Genomic DNA, 8145 nt, shown 5'->3' on the forward strand with positions numbered 1-8145 from the left:
AGCCGATCCGCTCGGCGGGGGCTATTTTCGGCCACTTGGCTCGTGCGCACGGCCTCCCGGATGTGCCGGGCGGGTGCGCGAGCTCGCCGGCCGCTGGAAGTCGAATGAGGCGCCCGACCACCTCCGCGGTGCTTATAAACAGCCGATCCGCTCGGCGGGGGCTATTTTCGGCCACTTGGCTCGTGCGCACGGCCTCCCGGATGTGCCGGGCGGGTGCGCGAGCTCGCCGGCCGCTTGAAGTCGAATGAGGCGCCGCGACCACCTCCGCGGTGCTTACAAACAGCCGATCCGCTCGGCGGGGGCTATTTTCGGCCACTTGGCTCGTGCGCACGGCCTCCCGGATGTGCCGGGCGGGTGCGCGAGCTCGCCGGCCGCTGGAAGTCGAATGAGGCGCCGCGACCACCTCCGCGGTGCTTATAAACAGCCGATCCGCTCGGCGGGGGCTATTTTCGGCCACTTGGCTCGTGCGCACGGCCTCCCGGATGTGCCGGGCGGGTGCGCGAGCTCGCCGGCCGCTGGAAGTCGAATGAGGCGCCGCGACCACCTCCGCGGTGCTTATAAACAGCCGATCCGCTCGGCGGGGGCTATTTTCGGCCACTTGGCTCGTGCGCACGGCCTCCCGGATGTGCCGGGCGGGTGCGCGATCTCGCCGGCCGCTGGAAGTCGAATGAGGCGCCGCGACCACCTCCGCGGTGCTTATAAACAGCCGATCCGCTCGGCGGGGGCTATTTTCGGCCACTTGGCTCGTGCGCACGGCCTCCCGGATGTGCCGGGCGGGTGCGCGAGCTCGCCGGCCGCTGGAAGTCGAATGAGGCGCCGCGACCACCTCCGCGGTGCTTATAAACAGCCGATCCGCTCGGCGGGGGCTATTTTCGGCCACTTGGCTCGTGCGCACGGCCTCCCGGATGTGCCGGGCGGGTGCGCGAGCTCGCCGGCCGCTTGAAGTCGAATGAGGCGCCGCGACCACCTCCGCGGTGCTTACAAACAGCCGATCCGCTCGGCGGGGGCTATTTTCGGCCACTTGGCTCGTGCGCACGGCCTCCCGGATGTGCCGGGCGGGTGCGCGAGCTCGCCGCCCGCCGGAAGTCGAATGAGGCGCCGCGACCACCTCTGCGGTGCTTATAAACAGCCGATCCGCTCGGCGGGGGCTATTTTCGGCCACTTGGCTCGTGCGCACGGCCTCCCGGATGTGCCGGGCGGGTGCGCGAGCTCGCCGGCCGCTGGAAGTCGAATGAGGCGCCGCGACCACCTCCGCGGTGCTTATAAACAGCCGATCCGCTCGGCGGGGGCTATTTTCGGCCACTTGGCTCGTGCGCACGGCCTCCCGGATGTGCCGGGCGGGTGCGCGAGCTCGCCGGCCGCTTGAAGTCGAATGAGGCGCCGCGACCACCTCCGCGGTGCTTATAAACAGCCGATCCGCTCGGCGGGGGCTATTTTCGGCCACTTGGCTCGTGCGCACGGCCTCCCGGATGTGCCGGGCGAGTGCGCGAGCTCGCCGGCCGCTGGAAGTCGAATGAGGCGCCGCGGCCACCTCCGCGGTGCTTATAAACAGCCGATCCGCTCGGCGGGGGCTATTTTCGGCCACTTGGCTCGTGCGCACGGCCTCCCGGATGTGCCGGGCGGGTGCGCGGGCTCGCCGGCCGCTGGAAGTCGAATGAGGCGCCGCGACCACCTCCGCGGTGCTTACAAACAGCCGATCCGCTCGGCGGGGGCTATTTTCGTCCACTAGGCTCGTGCGCACGGCCTCCCGGATGTGCCGGGCGGGTGCGCGAGCTCGCCGGCCGCTGGAAGTCGAATGAGGCGCCGCGACCACCTCCGCGGTGCTTATAAACAGCCGATCCGCTCGGCGGGGGCTATTTTCGGCCACTTGGCTCGTGCGCACGGCCTCCCGGATGTGCCGGGCGGGTGCGCGAGCTCGCCGGCCGCTGGAAGTCGAATGAGGCGCCGCGACCACCTCCGCGGTGCTTATAAACAGCCGATCCGCTCGGCGGGGGCTATTTTCGGCCACTTGGCTCGTGCGCACGGCCTCCCGGATGTGCCGGGCGGGTGCGCGATCTCGCCGGCCGCTGGAAGTCGAATGAGGCGCCGCGACCACCTCCGCGGTGCTTATAAACAGCCGATCCGCTCGGCGGGGGCTATTTTCGGCCACTTGGCTCGTGCGCACGGCCTCCCGGATGTGCCGGGCGGGTGCGCGAGCTCGCCGGCCGCTGGAAGTCGAATGAGGCGCCGCGACCACCTCCGCGGTGCTTATAAACAGCCGATCCGCTCGGCGGGGGCTATTTTCGGCCACTTGGCTCGTGCGCACGGCCTCCCGGATGTGCCGGGCGGGTGCGCGAGCTCGCCGGCCGCTTGAAGTCGAATGAGGCGCCGCGACCACCTCCGCGGTGCTTACAAACAGCCGATCCGTTCGGCGGGGGCTATTTTCGGCCACTTGGCTCGTGCGCACGGCCTCCCGGATGTGCCGGGCGGGTGCGCGAGCTCGCCGCCCGCCGGAAGTCGAATGAGGCGCCGCGACCACCTCTGCGGTGCTTATAAACAGCCGATCCGCTCGGCGGGGGCTATTTTCGGCCACTTGGCTCGTGCGCACGGCCTCCCGGATGTGCCGGGAGGGTGCGCGAGCTCGCCGGCCGCTGGAAGTCGAATGAGGCGCCGCGACCACCTCCGCGGTGCTTATAAACAGCCGATCCGCTCGGCGGGGGCTATTTTCGGCCACTTGGCTCGTGCGCACGGCCTCCCGGATGTGCCGGGCGGGTGCGCGAGCTCGCCGGCCGCTTGAAGTCGAATGAGGCGCCGCGACCACCTCCGCGGTGCTTATAAACAGCCGATCCGCTCGGCGGGGGCTATTTTCGGCCACTTGGCTCGTGCGCACGGCCTCCCGGATGTGCCGGGCGAGTGCGCGAGCTCGCCGGCCGCTGGAAGTCGAATGAGGCGCCGCGGCCACCTCCGCGGTGCTTATAAACAGCCGATCCGCTCGGCGGGGGCTATTTTCGGCCACTTGGCTCGTGCGCACGGCCTCCCGGATGTGCCGGGCGGGTGCGCGGGCTCGCCGGCCGCTGGAAGTCGAATGAGGCGCCGCGACCACCTCCGCGGTGCTTACAAACAGCCGATCCGCTCGGCGGGGGCTATTTTCGTCCACTAGGCTCGTGCGCACGGCCTCCCGGATGTGCCGGGCGGGTGCGCGAGCTCGCCGGCCGCTGGAAGTCGAATGAGGCGCCGCGACCACCTCCGCGGTGCTTATAAACAGCCGATCCGCTCGGCGGGGGCTATTTTCGGCCACTTGGCTCGTGCGCACGGCCTCCCGGATGTGCCGGGCGGGTGCGCGATCTCGCCGGCCGCTGGAAGTCGAATTAGGCGCCGCGACCACCTCCGCGGTGCTTATAAACAGCCGATCCGCTCGGCGGGGGCTATTTTCGGCCACTTGGCTCGTGCGCACGGCCTCCCGGATGTGCCGGGCGGGTGCGCGAGCTCGCCGGCCGCTGGAAGTCGAATGAGGCGCCGCGACCACCTCCGCGGTGCTTATAAACAGCCGATCCGCTCGGCGGGGGCTATTTTCGGCCACTTGGCTCGTGCGCACGGCCTCCCGGATGTGCCGGGCGGGTGCGCGAGCTCGCCGGCCGCTTGAAGTCGAATGAGGCGCCGCGACCACCTCCGCGGTGCTTATAAACAGCCGATCCGCTCGGCGGGGGCTATTTTCGGCCACTTGGCTCGTGCGCACGGCCTCCCGGATGTGCCGGGCGAGTGCGCGAGCTCGCCGGCCGCTGGAAGTCGAATGAGGCGCCGCGGCCACCTCCGCGGTGCTTATAAACAGCCGATCCGCTCGGCGGGGGCTATTTTCGGCCACTTGGCTCGTGCGCACGGCCTCCCGGATGTGCCGGGCGGGTGCGCGGGCTCGCCGGCCGCTGGAAGTCGAATGAGGCGCCGCGACCACCTCCGCGGTGCTTACAAACAGCCGATCCGCTCGGCGGGGGCTATTTTCGTCCACTAGGCTCGTGCGCACGGCCTCCCGGATGTGCCGGGCGGGTGCGCGAGCTCGCCGGCCGCTGGAAGTCGAATGAGGCGCCGCGACCACCTCCGCGGTGCTTATAAACAGCCGATCCGCTCGGCGGGGGCTATTTTCGGCCACTTGGCTCGTGCGCACGGCCTCCCGGATGTGCCGGGCGGGTGCGCGAGCTCGCGGGCCGCTGGAAGTCGAATGAGGCGCCGCGGCCACCTCCGCGGTGCTTATAAACAGCCGATCCGCTCGGCGGGGGCTATTTTCGGCCACTTGGCTCGTGCGCACGGCCTCCCGGATGTGCCGGGCGGGTGCGGGGGCTCGCCGGCCGCTGGAAGTCGAATGAGGCGCCGCGACCACCTCCGCGGTGCTTATAAACAGCCGATCCGCTCGGCGGGGGCTATTTTCGGCCACTTGGCTCGTGCGCACGGCCTCCCGGATGTGCCGGGCGGGTGCGCGAGCTCGCCGGCCGCTTGAAGTCGAATGAGGCGCCGCGACCACCTCCGCGGTGCTTATAAACAGCCGATCCGCTCGGCGGGGGCTATTTTCGGCCACTTGGCTCGTGCGCACGGCCTCCCGGATGTGCCGGGCGGGTGCGCGAGCTCGCCGCCCGCCGGAAGTCGAATGAGGCGCCGCGACCACCTCCGCGGTGCTTATAAACAGCCGATCCGCTCGGCGGGGGCTATTTTCGGCCACTTGGCTCGTGCGCACGGCCTCCCGGATGTGCCGGGCGGGTGCGTGAGCTCGCCGGCCGCTGGAAGTCGAATGAGGCGCCGCGACGACCTCCGCGGTGCTTATAAACAGCCGATCCGCTCGGCGGGGGCTATTTTCGGCCACTTGGCTCGTGCGCACGGCCTCACGGATGTGCCGGGCGGGTGCGCGAGCTCGCCGGCCGCTGGAAGTCGAATGAGGCGCCGCGACCACCTCCGCGGTGCTTATAAACAGCCGATCCGCTCGGCGGGGGCTATTTTCGGCCACTTGGCTCGTGCGCACGGCCTCCCGGATGTGCCGGGCGGGTGCGCGAGCTCGCCGGCCGCTGGAAGTCGAATGAGGCGCCGCGACCACCTCCGCGGTGCTTATAAACAGCCGATCCGCTCGGCGGGGGCTATTTTCGGCCACTTGGCTCGTGCGCACGGCCTCCCGGATGTGCCGGGCGGGTGCGCGATCTCGCGGGCCGCTGGAAGTCGAATGAGGCGCCGCGGCCACCTCCGCGGTGCTTATAAACAGCCGATCCGCTCGGCGGGGGCTATTTTCGGCCACTTGGCTCGTGCGCACGGCCTCCCGGATGTACCGGGCGGGTGCGCGGGCTCGCCGGCCGCTGGAAGTCGAATGAGGCGCCGCGACCACCTCCGCGGTGCTTATAAACAGCCGATCCGCTCGGCGGGGGCTATTTTCGGCCACTTGGCTCGTGCGCACGGCCTCCCGGATGTGCCGGGCGGGTGCGCAAGCTTGCCGGCCGCTGGAAGTCGAATGAGGCGCCGCGACCACCTCCGCGGTGCTTATAAACAGCCGATCCGCTCGGCGGGGGCTATTTTCGGCCACTTGGCTCGTGCGCACGGCCTCCCGGATGTGCCGGGCGGGTGCGCGGGCTCGCCGGCCGCTGGAAGTCGAATGAGGCGCCGCGACCACCTCCGCGGTGCTTATAAACAGCCGATCCGCTCGGCGGGGGCTATTTTCGGCCACTTGGCTCGTGCGCACGGCCTCCCGGATGTGCCGGGCGGGTGCGCGAGCTCGCCGGCCGCTGGAAGTCGAATGAGGCGCCGCGACCACCTCCGCGGTGCTTATAAACAGCCGATCCGCTCGGCGGGGGCTATTTTCGGCCACTTGGCTCGTGCGCACGGCCTCCCGGATGTGCCGGGCGGGTGCGCGAGCTCGCCGGCCGCTGGAAGTCGAATGAGGCGCCGCGACCACCTCCGCGGTGCTTATAAACAGCCGATCCGCTCGGCGGGGGCTATTTTCGGCCACTTGGCTCGTGCGCACGGCCTCCCGGATGTGCCGGGCGGGTGCGCGAGCTCGCCGGCCGCTGGAAGTCGAATGAGGCGCCGCGACCACCTCCGCGGTGCTTATAAACAGCCGATCCGCTCGGCGGGGGCTATTTTCGGCCACTTGGCTCGTGCGCACGGCCTCCCGGATGTGCCGGGCGGGTGCGCGAGCTCGCCGGCCGCTGGAAGTCGAATGAGGCGCCGCGACCACCTCCGCGGTGCTTATAAACAGCCGATCCGCTCGGCGGGGGCTATTTTCGGCCACTTGGCTCGTGCGCACGGCCTCCCGGATGTGCCGGGCGGGTGCGCGAGCTCGCCGGCCGCTTGAAGTCGAATGAGGCGCCGCGACCACCTCCGCGGTGCTTATAAACAGCCGATCCGCTCGGCGGGGGCTATTTTCGGCCACTTGGCTCGTGCGCACGGCCTCCCGGATGTGCCGGGCGAGTGCGCGAGCTCGCCGGCCGCTGGAAGTCGAATGAGGCGCCGCGGCCACCTCCGCGGTGCTTATAAACAGCCGATCCGCTCGGCGGGGGCTATTTTCGGCCACTTGGCTCGTGCGCACGGCCTCCCGGATGTGCCGGGCGGGTGCGCGGGCTCGCCGGCCGCTGGAAGTCGAATGAGGCGCCGCGACCACCTCCGCGGTGCTTACAAACAGCCGATCCGCTCGGCGGGGGCTATTTTCGTCCACTAGGCTCGTGCGCACGGCCTCCCGGATGTGCCGGGCGGGTGCGCGAGCTCGCCGGCCGCTGGAAGTCGAATGAGGCGCCGCGACCACCTCCGCGGTGCTTATAAACAGCCGATCCGCTCGGCGGGGGCTATTTTCGGCCACTTGGCTCGTGCGCACGGCCTCCCGGATGTGCCGGGCGGGTGCGCGAGCTCGCGGGCCGCTGGAAGTCGAATGAGGCGCCGCGGCCACCTCCGCGGTGCTTATAAACAGCCGATCCGCTCGGCGGGGGCCATTTTCGGCCACTTGGCTCGTGCGCACGGCCTCCCGGATGTGCCGGGCGGGTGCGGGGGCTCGCCGGCCGCTGGAAGTCGAATGAGGAGCCGCGACCACCTCCGCGGTGCTTATAAACAGCCGATCCGCTCGGCGGGGGCTATTTTCGGCCACTTGGCTCGTGCGCACGGCCTCCCGGATGTGCCGGGCGGGTGCGCGAGCTCGCCGGCCGCTTGAAGTCGAATGAGGCGCCGCGACCACCTCCGCGGTGCTTATAAACAGCCGATCCGCTCGGCGGGGGCTATTTTCGGCCACTTGGCTCGTGCGCACGGCCTCCCGGATGTGCCGGGCGGGTGCGCGAGCTCGCCGCCCGCCGGAAGTCGAATGAGGCGCCGCGACCACCTCCGCGGTGCTTATAAACAGCCGATCCGCTCGGCGGGGGCTATTTTCGGCCACTTGGCTCGTGCGCACGGCCTCCCGGATGTGCCGGGCGGGTGCGTGAGCTCGCCGGCCGCTGGAAGTCGAATGAGGCGCCGCGACGACCTCCGCGGTGCTTATAAACAGCCGATCCGCTCGGCGGGGGCTATTTTCGGCCACTTGGCTCGTGCGCACGGCCTCCCGGATGTGCCGGGCGGGTGCGCGAGCTCGCCGGCCGCTGGAAGTCGAATGAGGCGCCGCGACCACCTCCGCGGTGCTTATAAACAGCCGATCCGCTCGGCGGGGGCTATTTTCGGCCACTTGGCTCGTGCGCACGGCCTCCCGGATGTGCCGGGCGGGTGCGCGAGCTCGCCGGCCGCTGGAAGTCGAATGAGGCGCCGCGACCACCTCCGCGGTGCTTATAAACAGCCGATCCGCTCGGCGGGGGCTATTTTCGGCCACTTGGCTCGTGCGCACGGCCTCCCGGATGTGCCGGGCGGGTGCGCGAGCTCGCCTGCCGCTTGAAGTCGAATGAGGCGCCGCGACCACCTCCGCGGTGCTTATAAACAGCCGATCCGCTCGGCGGGGGCTATTTTCGGCCACTTGGCTCGTGCGCACGGCCTCCCGGATGTGCCGGGCGGGTGCGAGCTCGCCGCCCGCCGGAAGTCGAATGAGGCGCCGCGACCACCTCTGCGGTGCTTATAAACAGCCGATCCGCTCGGCGGGGGCTATTTTCGGCCACTTGGCTCGTGCGCACGGCCTCCCGGATGTGCCGGGCGGGTGCGCGAGCTCGCCGGCCGCTGGAAGTCGAATGAGGC

This window comes from Syngnathus scovelli, chromosome 4 (genome assembly GCF_024217435.2).
Source record: "Syngnathus scovelli strain Florida chromosome 4, RoL_Ssco_1.2, whole genome shotgun sequence".
NCBI lineage: Eukaryota > Metazoa > Chordata > Actinopteri > Syngnathiformes > Syngnathidae > Syngnathus > Syngnathus scovelli.